This window comes from Hyaena hyaena, unplaced genomic scaffold (genome assembly GCF_003009895.1).
Source record: "Hyaena hyaena isolate Hyena2069 unplaced genomic scaffold, ASM300989v1 scaffold_884, whole genome shotgun sequence".
Lineage (NCBI taxonomy): Eukaryota > Metazoa > Chordata > Mammalia > Carnivora > Hyaenidae > Hyaena > Hyaena hyaena.
The window spans coordinates 79,021-94,693 of NW_024081519.1; the positions used below are offsets into that span (position 1 = coordinate 79,021).

General features: G+C 41.1%; 1 protein-coding gene across 1 annotated transcript in view; it reads left to right on the plus strand.

Annotated features, from left to right (window-relative positions):
• The first annotated feature begins 1,195 nt into the window (after window positions 1–1,195).
• VSNL1 (visinin like 1) overlaps window positions 1,196–15,673 on the plus strand; it is a 101,150-nt gene continuing 86,672 nt past the window's right edge. Inside the window, exon 1 of the mRNA XM_039220339.1 lies at window positions 1,196–1,463. The gene's annotated coding sequence lies outside the window, so the exon portion shown is untranslated. The remainder of the gene's footprint in view (window positions 1,464–15,673) is intronic.

Below are 15,673 nucleotides of genomic sequence, written 5' to 3' on the forward strand. Positions count from 1 at the left end.
CTGAAGGTGGTAAGGTGGGTGAAACCGTAAAGGTCTCTCCTTAAGGAGAATTAGATCTTCACTGTGGCCCCCAAAACCACCCCTCCCCTGAGAATAGAACTTCCTCCTGAATGTAAACCTCAGGATGGGGTTTTGTTCGCTTCATTTATCCCCCAAAGCAGTGGCTGACACTAAGTAGTTGGTTAATGCATAATTGTTGAATGAATGAATGTGCAAATACACACACTTGAGGAAACTGATCAGGTTGAGAACATTGGGAATTCTTGCTTTCCTGGGAGGGAAGCGACCTAACATTTGCAGAACACTACTCCTTGCCAAGTCTTCTAGGCTTTGGCAGGGCAGTGGGGAGTGGGGGAGGTCTAGCAAATGCATCCTTAATGGGCACAAAAGGGGGCACTATAATATCGCTTAGTCCAAGCCCTCCATCCTGGATTCCAAGGACGGTTTGTTCCCTCCCATCCACCCTCCCCTCCGCAAGCGTATTCAATAAATATTTATTAACTGCATACTGAAGGCGCTTGTTAAATGTTTGTTGATGGTTAGCATGATTTGCCCAAGGTCACACAGGGCAAGAAGTCCAGGAACCAGCCCCCTTCAACACACATTTCTCTAACCGCTCTGGATAGGACTGTCCTAGGCACTGGGGCACTAGAAGGCCGGGCTCCCCGTACTCCGAGCAGAAGACCCTAGGATGCAGCGGCCCACGTTAAGTGCCCACCGTAACTATTTCTTCACAGTGAGCCGGGTAGGTATGCTCACAGCTAACTGGGGACATACTTCCTCTGGAGAAAAGGATTTCTGCAGTTTTCTCCGTCACCTTACAGCCTGACAAAGGGTCGGTCGGGGCCCCTCTAGGGCTGGGGGCCTTGGGAAAAGCTGGCTCCAAGTGTCCCCTCTCTGGCCTCCGCCTTCACCACCAGCCTCCATAACAGCGGGGCGTGGTGAGCCCAACGTGCTCTCCCTACCGCCGGTGCAGGTGGACGCTGCTCCGGTAGCCAGGCTCCCTGTACTTTCCTTTTGAGTTTCTGCTAAAATCTGGAGACATGGAATCCACCCGCGGGAACTCCGAGCCCCACCGACTGAGCATGCGCCAACGCCAGGCTGCTTTTGGTCACCGGCTCCCGAGCTCTCCAAGCTGGGGCTGCGGAGCTGGGAGGAGGGGAGAGGGGAGGGGGTGCCTGAGAGGCGGCGGCTCGCGCGCCTGCGCATCCAGCTCCAGGGACCCTAGGTTTTCTATGGGATTCCCAATCTGCAGCAGAGACTTACCCGAGCTTGTTGCGGCGGCAGCTGGGCTTGCGAGGCGCGATCCAAGAGGGATTTAAGCAGCCTAGAGCTGCAGAGGAAAAAAGAGCGCGAGAGAGCCACACACAGAGACGGCTTAACCGTTTCTCTGAATTATTCATATAGAGAGAACTGTTGAGTTTTATTATTTTCATTAAGTGACCGTGCGCAGCGCTATAACTGTAAGTGGAAAATGCAATCTTCCTTGCTTTCCTGCATGTGTAGGACAGCCAATTGTCTGAGAGATGCTTTGGCTATTGTCACATACTTTGCATAGAGCGTCTACATGCCTGGTGACAGTTGCTTTGGTTAAGGCTGGCCATCTGAACGTGTTGTTAGTCAGTGGGGGATCTTCGGGGATAACGGGGGTGGGGGAAGGGGGAGTGTTTATATGCGGCGCGTTTGGGGGTTTGCCTGAGGCTAGATTTAAGGTAGGTGACAACAGAGGTGCTTTTTTAGTGTAAGTCTGTAAATAAGCGGATTTCCTCACACAGATTTAAGTAGCTGTTTGAGCGGTTGTGAAGTTTTCGGGTTGCTGATAAAACTATTGAGCGGCTGCAGTCAAGTACCAACCTGTCATCCGTGGGGTTGGTGCACCATTTTTCTCACCGGGGAAGAGCCGTGAAGGTGTTTGCTGAGTGAAACTGAGTAGACGAGATGGTGTGGAAATCAGGGTTGGTTTCCAGGCGGGATGTGAGTGTTTAGACCCACGCAGCGAGGCGCAAAAGCAGCACATTTCTTAGTATTCAGAAATGAGTAGATAAATTTTCGGTTTTGATTCTTCGTCATGATGGTGAATGGGCAAAAAAGGAGAGATGTTCAGCCACACGGTCAGCCGTCCGTGTTAAGCCGAGTCTGAGACTCAGAGCCTCTGAATGGAAGCTGTCAGACCCAAACTAGTTACCTGGCCCTGCACCCCGTATTCCCATTCTGGAATGCGGGGTTGAGAAATGTAAGCCCAGATGTGTTACATTCGGTGGTGTTTCTTTAAAGGAGAAAAGGTCGTTTTGTGTTTTGAGTTAAAATGGGTTGTTTCGTGCCCAGAAACTAAAGCAGGGTCTTTGCAAGGTCACCCCCCCCCCGTGGAAACCGGGGGTACTGGTGAATGGCGGTGGAGGGACGGAGGAAATGGTGAGGTTCCGTGCGAGCGCTCAGCTCTGCACGATGGATCAGTGCCCTGTGAGATGCGAGAGTGGGAATCCATTTTTCTAGAGTTGTGCTCCTGCCCATATTTTGGAGACTAAAATGAAATGGAAATGCCAGTGGGTGTAGAAAACACAAGTGGATACTATCTGTGTGTCACATCCCACTTGAAGACAAGAAGAGCGCCGGAGTTGTATTTCTACATATTAATTCTTTTAATCTGAAGGGATTTCAGTCTGAGACAAATTAAAAAATGAAACTCTTGTGAAAACATATTTGATCCCCACTTCCATCTCAACCGTTTGCCCGTGATGGTGGGGGAGGGGGCTGGTCCTGCATCATTCACTACTTGACCCATACATGCACTCTCATTAAGCTTGGGTGTTAAATAACTCCAGAAAATGCTGCACTGAAGCAGTTGGCAGAATGGCATGAGGCAGGCAGACGAGAGAAGAGCATGGCCAGTGTGAGCTGGATTTCCATGGAAGAAGCAGATTCTCTTTCTGTAATGAAATAAATTTTCCTTCAAATAAGGCAGATCATTATAGGGCTCATTGGCCCTGTAGTCAGTCCAACTATTTTGAGCCCCTCAAAGAAATCTACAATTTCTTTAAATGGATAAAATTTGAAATAAAAAATTCGAGAATATTCTCTCCTTGGAAACCCTAAGTGGAAGTCCCCGTTCCTCCCTTCCTTTACCCCAGGGCAGAAGGATCAATCATGTGTCATAATTGAGCCATACTCCTTGTCCTCGCTACGAGTTGGAATCTGCTTCATGAATCGTGCAGATTTTACACTGCATTGATAAATGGGTAGTGCAGGAAGAATGGGGGAATCTGGTAGGAAAGAAATCTTCGAGGTGTTTAGTATCAGATACCCTGGATCATAGGCTGACAGTTATAGAGCCGTATCAGACAGCGACCTACAATATCTAGTTCAAACCTCTTGTTTTACAGATGAGGTCATTGAGGCCCAGAACCACGGGAGCTAGGGAAAAGTCAATTAACTTCTAGTCTATGAAATAAACAACTACAGAGTAATGTTGAGTGGAAATGTTCCCTTCTCTCTACACTTTTAGCATCTTCAGTAACGCTGCTAAAGTCTTAATTGTCTGGTCCCCAGCACATCTTTCAAGAGAGTCCCAAGGGTTCCTTTTCACACTATTATCGTTTCTCCTTTCTTGCAAGGTCTCTTTCTATCTCTTTTCTATTGCCCCTCACCTCCCATCTACACACCTTACTCACTGTTTAACCTGCCCTTCCTGGCTGCCTCTGCATCTCAGTTAATTTCTTTGGAATCCTTGGATTTTTTTTTTTTTTTTTTTTTTTTTTTGAGAACACTGGCAAATCCCTCAAAGCTCCTGTTTGAGGACTGCCCAGCCCCATCTCCATCTCCTCCGCGCTCTAATCCTTCAGGGACTCCAGGCTTCAGAGACACTGCAGGGGCCACCCTCACCCTTCTGCCTGTCTTCTATCTTCCGAAGCTGCCGCAGCTTCAGGGCCTGGGTCCTCGCCCGAATGAGGTGACTGCAGTGTAAACACACAATGGGTTCTGCCAGCTCTTCCCCTGGCTCCTAGAAGGCAGAACCCAAATCCAAGATGCCTAACTGTCCCCAGCCTTCTTGGAAATCCTCCAGATGCAGCCACCTGCAGAGAAGGGGAGGGGTGGAGGGGCCTGAAGACTGAAGGAAGAGTGCTTGAGCGGCTCAACCTGAAGTGGGCGCTAGAGAGGATGGCAGTGCCGCCTGCGGAGCCTTTAAGGCTAGACAAGCCCTTGCACAGCCTCCTCGGCCCTGCAGCACTGGGACTGCAAAACACGCAAATGATACCTGCCCACCTGGGCCTTCTTCTCTTTCCTCCTTTTTCATATTATCTTTTCCCCTCACTTGATTTTTCTATGACTCCCTCGTTTTCTCTCCCGAATGCCCAGACAATACAGCTCTGGGCCATTTAAAGATAACCAGGCCCTCCTGTTCCTTTCTGAAAAATGTAATCTCCCGGGGCCTAAAATGATAACCACAGCCACCACAGATGTACCTTTTGGGAAGATGCCAGGAATTCTTACCTGAAAAAAAGGTGAGGCATTAGGGGAGGCTTGAGGAAGACAGTCTGTGTTTCTTTCTCATTTGAAAGAGAAGTTAAATACTCCTGGAAGTTTTTGAGGAAGCATGGGGGTGAGTTTCTCAACACATTCACCGATTAACAATTTAACTTAACCCCTCCCCTCATGGTAACCCTTTGCTGAATTGGGATGAGCTCTGTCTTGGATAGAGTCTGTCCCTAACAAATGCTCTTGGGTCAGATGTCCCCTGGTCTTACTATCCCACTGTGAAAACGGTCATGCGCAGGCTATTCTGAATGCCAGGTAGCCTATGCAGAGACTTGCAGCTGCTAAGTGACCTGCTTCGATTTGCTATACTGTGAATCTCATTCTGCAACAGGATGACATGATTAGAAATGTTGTCCTGGGCAAGCTATAGGTTTTCCACTGGGGTTGCATATAGGTAGGGATTCCAAGCATTGCTGAGGACCTCCTTGGGGAGTTTCATAAAATGACAGTATAATGTCAGTATCCAACAAATGTTATCCTTCTTCACGAGAGCAATACCTTTTAATGTCATTCTAAAGATTCTTCTCTTCGTATTGAGTGATATCTATGCTCCTTAGGTTAGTAACTGGAAAGGTTGGAAGACTCTTCTTAAAGAGGGATCACATTCAGTTTAGTCTAAGGTTGAAATTGACAATGTCCATGTCAGTTATATTTAGTAGATATAAATGTATTAATTTTCCTAAAGTATCCAGTGGTACATAAATAAGTTAATAAATGACTGATATTTCTACTCTCCCAATGGTTAATTCACATAATGAGCAGAGTGTAGGAACTGGATGGGGTCCATATAAATTACTTAATCCATCCCTCCAATACATAAAAAATATAGGATATCGAGAAACATTTTCATTTTAAAGAGATATCTACAATATGAAAGCATAGTCCACAAGGGTGGAGATTTTAATGGCCTTTTTCATATTTCCACAATATTTATACAATATCTTTTGTAGTACTCTATGTGTCAATTAAATATCTGTTTCAAGAATCAGTTGTATGCACCTTATTAATTACATCAAGAAATTAAATTTTTTTGACTAAAAAGATTGCACAATTAACATTGCTTTCAATATTTTTATGTTACTAAAAAGAAAAGACTGAATATTATTTTATGATTTATTTTCAGTAAAGATAATAAACCACTATAATAATACCTTTAAGAGCTCATTTTAATCCACACATGTTTTTATGTCTTAAGAAGTAAAAATAGGGGCGCCTGGGTGGCTCAGTCGGTTAAGCCTCTGACTTCGGCTCAGGTCATGATCTCACGTTTCATGGGTTTGAGCCCCGCGTTGGGCTCTGTGCTGACAGCTCAGAGCCTAGAGCCTGTTTCAGATTCCGTGTCTCCCTCTCTCTGACCATCCCCTGCTCACACTCTGTCTCTCTCCCTCTCTCTCAGAAATAAATAAAAAACATAAAAAAGAAGTAAAAATAGAAATTATTTGTACCTATTTATAAGAATGGATATTAATAAGTCTAATAAGTCAAAGAGGGGATTTAAACTCAGACTATGGTAGCTCTGTGTACTACTTACTTAGATCATGGGTCCCTTAAGCTATGGAATTATTTTAACATGTTCACACTGTGAAGGGATCACAACAGTGCATTTCTCATTTACAGTTTGTTTCTAATGATAACGTGTGCTCTCTTAAGTGAGTCAAAATAATTTGAGTTGCTCCCAGCCTGGTTCATTGAGAACTTCACAAATGGGGATCTTGGGGGTGCTTTAGAAACTATTTAATGAATGAAACAGAAATGGAATAGCAAATTACTCAAGAATCCTCACAGAGGTTTGACACGTTAATAATAAGGTGCCTGTGAATACATTAAAGAGATGTTCTATACCCTTATCAGCGAACTTAAAGCATGCAAGTTGGGCAATTTGTCATGATTCCTATGCTTTCTCTGGATTTCTCCACTGCCTTACTTCACTCTACTTCCAGCACAGATAAACTGCTGTGTAACCACCAACTGTTTTTTTAAGACAATTCATTGCATTTATAACCATTTGTTGGATTATTTTCAGGTGAACAGTCTATTTCCTTTTGTTCTAAATTACAATTCAGACTTGGAGGACTCTCATTCACCAAGTGGCCTTCAAGCTTAATATATCTGATAAAATAATTGCTGAACATTTTATAGAAAGTGGGGCTCTCATTTTATGAAGTATCACTCATAACAGGCAAAGTGTTAACATAGTTAAATTTACTACTATTATAGATCTATAGAATGAATTTCTTTATTCTTGCTAATATAGAGACTTTTCTGAAAATAGAAATCTGTCACCGTAAATATTTTTTATCTCCTTTGTTTGGATTTTGTTTATTATCTCTTAGGCTCTGAAAGACTATGAACTTTTGAGGAGCTGAATGTAAATAGATTTTTGCAAATCATTAACATGTTAAATGAGCTTTGGAGCCTGGATGGATTTTTTTTAACTCAGTCAACTAGACCCTAAAATTTCCATTGTTTCATATTTTATTGCAGTCTCTGGCATTTTATATTTTGCATTGGTTTGATTAATTTGTGATTAGTGTGTTTTCTGATTTCTTGAGATGCAATCTTTTTTTTTAAGTTTATTTATTTATTTTGAGAGAGAGAGTGCACAAGCAGGGGAGAGGCAGAGAGAGGGAGAGAGAGAGAAAATCCCAAGCAGGCTCTCCACATGGTCAATGCAGAGCCTAAAGTGAGGGTCAAACCCATGAACCATGAAATCATGACCTGAGCCAGAGTTGGATGCTCAACTGTCTGAGCCACCCAGGCACCCTGAAACCCAATCTTAAATTATGAGTGAAATGTCTCATTTGGAGGCTCATTAAGCATTATCAGTGAAGTTGACATGCTTATTAATATATTTTATTTTAATATTTCAAATAGTGCTGTGTGAGTCAGACTTTCAATTAACAACTTGTATTTGTTGGAACTCCTTGGCAAACGGTATTATGAGTTAATGGAAGACAAAGCCATCCATTTACTCTTTACTCCTCTTTAGTTTGTGAATAAGAAAATTCCTCAGCCCTTACCAAGGTTTTAACTGCCTGAAAAGAAATTATGATAGGAAATGTAAATAAGAGTTTTCAAGCTAGATACATTTAGGTATAAAAATCCTCCAGCTCCACTAGCTCATTTGTTCAGTGACCTTGAATAAGTGGTTCCAGCTCTCTGCCTCAGTTTCCATTTAAAATAGTGATCACATGGGGCGCCTGGGTGGCTTAGTCGGTTAAGTGTCCGACTTTCCTTAGGTCATGATCTCGCTGTTCGTGGATTCGAGCCCCGCATCGGGCTCTGTGCTGACTGCCAGCTCAGAGCCTGGAGCCTGTTTCAGAGCCTGTGTCTCCCTCTCTCTTTGACCCTCCCCTGCTCACACTGTCTCTCTCTCTCTCTCTCTCTCCTAGAAATAAATAAAACAGTAAATAAAATAAAATAAAATAGTGATCACAGGATTCTTAAACAGAAAATGAAAGACTACATATGTAACGATATAACTTAATGCTTCATTGTTGAAAATGCAGGGCGCTTGGGTGGCTCAGGTGGTTAAGCATCTGGGCTCAGCTCACGATCTCACGGGTTGTGAGTTTGAACCTGCCACTGGGTTATGCTGACAGTAGAGAGCCCACTTCAGATCCTCTGTCTTCCACCCCCCCCCCCGCCCATCCCCTGCTCACGTGTGTGCTCTTTCTCTCTTAAAAACAGAAATACATGTTAAAAAGAGAAAGTGAAGTGATTATTGTCACAATCATTCCTTCCATCTGAAATCAATATTCTGAAACACTTTAGTCTCTGAGTTGTAGTAGAACCAACATTCGTAGTAGACTGTCTGAGTGAGGAAGTGAGCTATTAAAAGCAGTGTGAGTACAGGACAATAAGATATTTTGAGAGAGAGAGGAAGACACATTCACATAAATTTTATGACAGTATATTGTTAGAACTATTCTGTTATTACTTATTGTAATTATTAATCTTTTACTATGCTTAGCTGAGAAATTAAACTTTATCATAAGTATTTAATCATAATATCTATAGAAGATTCTGTACTATCTGCAGTTTCAGGCATTCATTGGTTGTCTTGGATCGGATCTTTCGTGGTTGGGGGGAGGGAGAGAGCTAAATAATGATGCCATTGTCTCCCACCCAAGCCTCCAGTGAGTCACTGGACTCCCAACAAAAATACCTCAAGAGCCCTGCCTTTTGGTTTAAATATCATACTATGATACTTCATCCTTTAATACCTTCCAAAAAAGAATTTCATATACTCTATCCTCGCCTCCTTTATAATTCCAACTAATTTCGTGACTTAACTTTCAATGTGTATCTGTGGGAGGACTCGTATGTGATCTGCTCTTTTATTCTTTTCTTCTAGAGCTTTTATGTTAAGAAAAGTATATCTTCCAACCCTTCTTACCTACTGAGCTGAAAACTTGTTTCCAGCCTGTCTCTGCCTGTGTGGGTGTGCACACAGGCACATACAAACACGCGCGCACGCGCACACACACACACACACACACACACACACACACAAATCCAAAATGGTGTTATTGTCTTTAGTTCTTTTTTTTTTAATGTTTATTTATTTATTTTGAGAGAGAGCGTGCGTGCAAGCCAGGGAGGGGCAGAGAGAGAGGGAGAGAAAATCCAAAGTAGGCTCCAAGCTCAGCATGGAGATGTGGTGGTCTGTCTTACCACCGTGAGATCACGACCTCAGCCGAAATCAAGAGTCCAACACTTAACTGACTGAGCCACCCAGGCACCCCTGTCTTTAGTCTAAGAGCCATTTTTCATCTCAGCTTTTTCTCAATTTTCCATATTTCCTGCTTCATTTACTAGGGAAATTCAAGTATATTTCTAATGTGTGGTTAAAAAAGAGCAACCTTTTCTCCTTTTGGAATCTGTAAAAGTTGCACATACATTCTGAGGGTCATTTGTATAGTAGGAGTCTTAGATCATTCATAGAAATGGCCAGGACTTTTGGTCTTGGTTAATTTGGGAGGCTAATTTTCTCACTTGTGAAATGGGATTAATATATTTACTTCATAGGGATGTCGAAGACCATATATGTGTATATGTACAAATATGCATATGAACATATGTATACACACATACGACCTAAAAGAGCTTAGCATAGTGTAAATAATTCTTCCTCCCTCTGCAGACTTCCACATTCCTTCTTGCCATTTTCCTTAGTCTGCATCTCACTGTTTCTCCTAGTCTCCTGTTCTAAGTGTTCAGCTCTAAGTGTGTTTGTTCTAATTTGCTGGTATTTAAGTAATAGCTAATCCCCACATATCCCATGCAGCATTGTGAGTATGGTCCTAGAGAAAGTATATTAACTCAGTCAACGTCCTAGCTTAGATCTGTGTTCTACATCTGTTTGGGAAAGCTCTTCCACTTTTTTAAAGACATGTCTCTTGCTAAGGTTCCCAGAGCTTCCAATGACCAACATTCAATTGATGAACAGTCCTTTCCACACCAATGACTTATGGAGTGCTTCATAAATAATGTCAGAGAGCATCTGCCAATGTTTAATTGTCTTCTGCCCTGTAGCCTCTCTTTCTTTCACCTTTTCCTTCTAGGTGCTTAGAGCGCCTGTGACACCTCCTAATGACACCGTGACTTCATTTCTTTGGACAGTCTAGTACTATCACTTGGTCTATCTGTTGTCCATCAATGAATATCCATCGAATAACACCCAAGAAATGGTAGAAAAGGAAGCCTTGGCGGTACACACAATTAGTGTTGTAGAACATGTTTGAATCAGGAGTAGCCTATCAGGGACTTCATTAGTTGAACTTTTGTAGATGTGTACACTTGTGCACACTAAGAGCAGGGAATGGCTCTCAAAGCGGGAGTGAGGGAGCAATGCCTATACATGTATACATGATATGTATACAGTAAGTTCAATGCCCGTACATACATGTATACTTCATATGTATATAGTAAGTTCAATGCCCATATATACATGTATATATATATGATATGTATACAGTAAGTTCGATGCCCATACATACATGTATACATGATATGTATACAATAAGTTCAATGTACTATCATAGATCATTTTATATTTGTAAGCAAAATATTTCAGAGCAAATAGCTTTCTAACAAATCAGTACTTATGAGATAGTATTAAAAGAAAGGCCTGTTGAAAGTTTCCTCCTTATACATGAAGTGGCCGAGTTGAAAGGGAAGGTGGTTTAAATTTGGTAGTAAAGACATTTTAAACTTTGTTTCTTTCTTTCTTTTTTAAGATGCTCCTCCTATTCTTTTTTTTTCTAAATCTTTTAACATCTATTTATTTTTGAGAGACAGAGACAGACAGACCGTGAGTGGGGGAGGGGCAGAGAGATGGAGACACAGGATCTGAGGCAGGCCTCAGGCTATGAGCTGTCAGCACAGAGCCCAACACAGGTCTCAGACCCATAAACTGCAAGATCGTGATCTGAGATGAAGTCGGAAGCTTAACAGACTGAGTCATCCAGGTGTCCCTCCTATTCTTTTTTTAAAATTTACTTATTTATTTTAAGGGAGGTGGGGCAAAGAGGGAGGGAGAGAGAGAATCTCAAGCAGGTTCCACACTGTCAGTGCAGAGCCTAACTCAGGGCCTGAACTCACGAACCATGAGATTATGACCTGAGCAGAAATCAAGAGTCAGACGCTTAACTGACCGAGCCACCCAGGCATCCCAAACTTTGTTTCTTTAAAGAAATATTTCCAAGACATTGATAGTTATTTCCCTACAAAGAGTTTTGTGGAAACTTTTTTTGAGGGAGTTCATGCTTCTTGATCCCACTCTTACATATACTTAGTGCAAGTGCATATTGATGCAAGTCTGAGGGTTCCTCTTACAGAGACCCCAGTGTCTGCTTAGCTTTGCTGGACCTTATGTTTCCAGTGTTTGCTCAGGGAGCTCATGTCAAATTGCACTTATCACCAACTCCTTGCCTTTGAAGACCCCAGATGGAAACGCTGCTTTAGCAGAACACAAGGTGAACTACCTAATGGAAAGCTCATAAAAGTAGGAGGCATTAGATGTGTTTTAGGCGTCACGGCTGTGCTCTAGTCATCATCAGTGCAAAGTTCTGGAAAAATCAATTAGACTTTTCTGAGTTTTCATTTCTTCATGTGAAATATATATGGGTCTCAATTTCGTAGGGTATAACATAGAAGTTCTGAATACCATAGTCTACGCTTTATGATGCTCACATCACGTTTATGATGTCACAGTTAATCCGGCAGGGAAGGGAGAAGAGAAGGAGATGTTTCTTGAGATGTGCAGTGCTTGTAGACGTGCATGGCACATCCCATCCCTCTACACAAAGGGCTCTGCCAGGTTCTTTCCTTTACTTGCATATTACTCATTCATGTTCAGAGCAATCCAATGAGATGGTATTATCTCCACTTTAGATAAAGAAATTGATACAGAGATTGAGTAATTTGCCTAAAGTCAAGAGGTTTGAGAGTGATAACTCTAAGATCCAGAACAGATCTGTGCTCTTTCTGATGACTCACCTGTCACCTTTATTCATTACATTGCTTCTGTATGAGGTGCTATCTCTCTGTCTCATCAGTGCATTCATCCTTTCAACAAATACCTGTTGAATATCTGTCACTTGCCTACTACTAGACATGCAGAGGAACTAAAATATCCATAATCCTTGCCGTCATAGAGATCAGAGTCTAATTAGGGAAACGTATATTAAACAAATAATCACAAAATAGCTTAACATTACAAATAAGACTAAGTGCACTGGAAGAAAAATGCATGATGCCATAAGAAAATGTGACAGAAAGTCCTATTTTGAGGTGTTTGAAATAATAGATTCCAGGAAAATCCAGTAAGGCCTAGATTTCCAACTCAGCCTCCTGGGATTGCTACTAAGATGTGTTTCCAGTTGCTGGGCCTTGAGAGGGACATGGCTGCCACATTTCTCTTGGAGAAGAGGAGATTGGCCCTTGCTGGCAGGTTGTAGCAGCTCCCACGTTATCCATCACTCAGAAGGTGCCCAATAATGAGGACAACAACAGAGCTTTTGATGGCAGTGCATTTCCAAGAGAACCACAGTCTGATGCATAATAATTCACTAGGACAGTTTCTAGATGGAGAAACCTATATAAGCAGCTGTAGGTCAGGTGTTCTACCCAAACCCTTGGTTCCTTTCATGTGATACATGCGTGTGAGTTTTAAACAAGCTTAAATGCTTCTACAATTCCCTGAAGTTAAATATGGTTTTCATTTATTCGACAGGTGTTTATTGAACACTTACTATGTACTCTGAGGATACAAGACCTCGTCTGTGTCCTCTCAGGCACGCATTCCAGCAGCAGAGACCAGTAATTGACGGTCTGAGAAGAACAATCAAAACAGGAGCGTAGAGAACTGTGGGGGACTTCTGGGGCACACAGAACCCAAACCTCCATATGGGGAGGGTTGGAGATAGGCTAATTTCAAAGGTGCCAAGACTAGGAATTAGCTACACAATGGACAAAAGGGAGCAGGGATATTAGTATTGACAGACGGAGCAGGAACCAAGGTATACGATACTGTCAGGAAAACATGTTCAAATTCACGTATCTGACATCATGTTTTATTTTATTTTTTTTTTAATATTTTTATTTATTTCTAGGGGAGAGAGAAAGAGACAGCGTGAGCAGGGGAGGGTCAGAGAGAGAGGGAGATACAGACTCTGAAACAGGCTCCAGGCTCTGAGCTGGCAGTCAGCACAGAGCCCGACGCGGGGCTCGAACCCACGAACCGCGAGATCATGACCTAAGCGAAAGTCGGATGCTTAACCGACTAAGCCACCCAGGCGCCCCTAGAATCACTTTTTAGAAGACTAACATGATTAATATAATCTCAATGTTAATATTCTCTTTTTACAGCCTAATAATTTTAAAACGCATATGATTCTCTTAAAGATCCAGATACAAATTTTTCCTCGCTATCCAAAAGCAGAGGGTTCCTATGAAACTTTCTGAAGGCCAAACTGGNCTGAAACAGGCTCCAGGCTCTGAGCTGGCAGTCAGCACAGAGCCCGACGCGGGGCTCGAACCCACGAACCGCGAGATCATGACCTAAGCGAAAGTTGGACGCTTAACCGACTAAGCCACCCAGGCGCCCCTCTGACATCATGTTTTAAAGGGTTATAGAATCTTGATCAAAGAAGATTAGCATGATGTTATGAAAATAAGTATGGATTTTGTAATCAAGCTATGTCACAAAGTATTCTGAGTTAGATGAATCATTTTATCTATGAAATTTGGATAATGATACCAATATGACAGCATTATCCTGGTGATTAAATTGTAAATGTTGCCACATTGTTATCATTTGATGGACTTTAGAGGTAGTAGTAATGATGCTTTTAATTAGATCAATAATACTACACGGGACTTAATTACATGCATGTAGTCGTCTGATGCTCATAGCTCATGCTAAGAATTTTCATTGTTCCATTATAGAGATGAGGAAATAGAGACTAAGAAATAATGACAAACCCATGGTCACGTAACCAATAAGTGGCAACCGCAGACAGTCTGATGCTAGAGATCTTTTCTTAATTGCTCCCCACTCTTTCCTTGCAGTAGCCAATACAAGCCATTATCATCATCGTTAGTATTATAATTATTTTAAATTCAAATCTCTCAAGACCATAATCTGATATCAAGTATCTATTATGCTTTATTTCTTCTTTTTTTTTTTTTTTTGAGCAGAGCTTACAGATTATCTTTAAGATATTGTATTTATACTTTTGTTTTTATACCTTTTGGTTTACTTGGCAAATCAGAGTTAGATCTAGCTTAAAAAGATAGAAAATCCAAAATAACAATGGTTTAAATAAGAGAATTTATTTGTCACTCATATAAATACATCTAGAAGTAAGCAGTCAAAGGCTGATAAGGCGCTTCACAAAATTCTTGGGGACCCAGACTCCTTCTACCCTTTATCTCTGCCCTTCTTAACATGTGGCTTCCACCTCATTATCCAACATGGTTGCAGCCTTCATCAGAAGGAGGAAGGGGAGATGAAGACACACCCCTTCCCTTTCAAGGACACTTCCTTAAGTCATACCCCAAAATTGGCATACATGCCATTGACCAGAATTTAGTCACATTTAACAGGACTTTTGTTAAAAATTAGGGGTTTTATTACTAAGGAAAAGAAGAAAATGAACCTTGGGGAAAACTGGAAACAGGTTGGAACAAAAATCTAAATTTATATTAAATATTTTAATTCAGATTGTCAAATTGTTCTTTAAATTGTAATATAAAAAAACAGCACAAAAATAATAGTGTTTTAAATTCAAGTCTAGCATCCTAATCACCAACTCTTTTACAAAGAACATTGTCCAAGGGATCAAAAAATCTTCATATTCTAGCCTGGTCTTTGCTTCTAGTTTTTCATCTTGGTTAAATCACCTTCTCTTGATGGGCATTAGTTTCGTTATGTGTAGAATGAGTAGGATTAGCTAGAATGTCTCTAACATTCTTCCAGGTCTATCTAAATGTAGTGAAAATCTCATACATTTTCTTATCAGAATTTTAAAGTCATATAAGTATTATACAGCAAAAATCTAGCAGTGAGCCAGTTTCTAAGGAATAGATACAGATTTGTCTACATATATTTATACCTTGCCTTGTCTCAGAAGGGATTAAATATTTCTACTGTTCTCTATTTGTGCTAAAGGAATTGATAAGAAAATGAAATAAGCTGTTTATTCAATATTGCAAAAGAGATTTAATTATTATTTTTTGCTGACTGTATATAGAGAAAATTGGAAGATTCAAGTAAAGATAAAAAATAAGAAATGTTGATAAAGAGATTAGACATCAGATAAAATACAAAAACAAATGGCTTCTTCTTTTAGTCTATCAAAAAACAACATTCAGAAATGAAAAGTGGAAAAATATTCTATATACAATAGCAATCAAGATGATAAAATATTTAAGATTAAAAGTTATGATAAAGGCAAAGTGCCCTGTGGAGCATAATTATAAAATCTTACAGAAAATATGATAAAAACAAATGAAAAGACAATACAAACACATCATATATAGGTAATGGATATACAGCATATATTTGTAATATATAATAATTACAATGCCACAGAATTTTTTATTGTAGGCATCATTTAAGTTTTTTAACTTG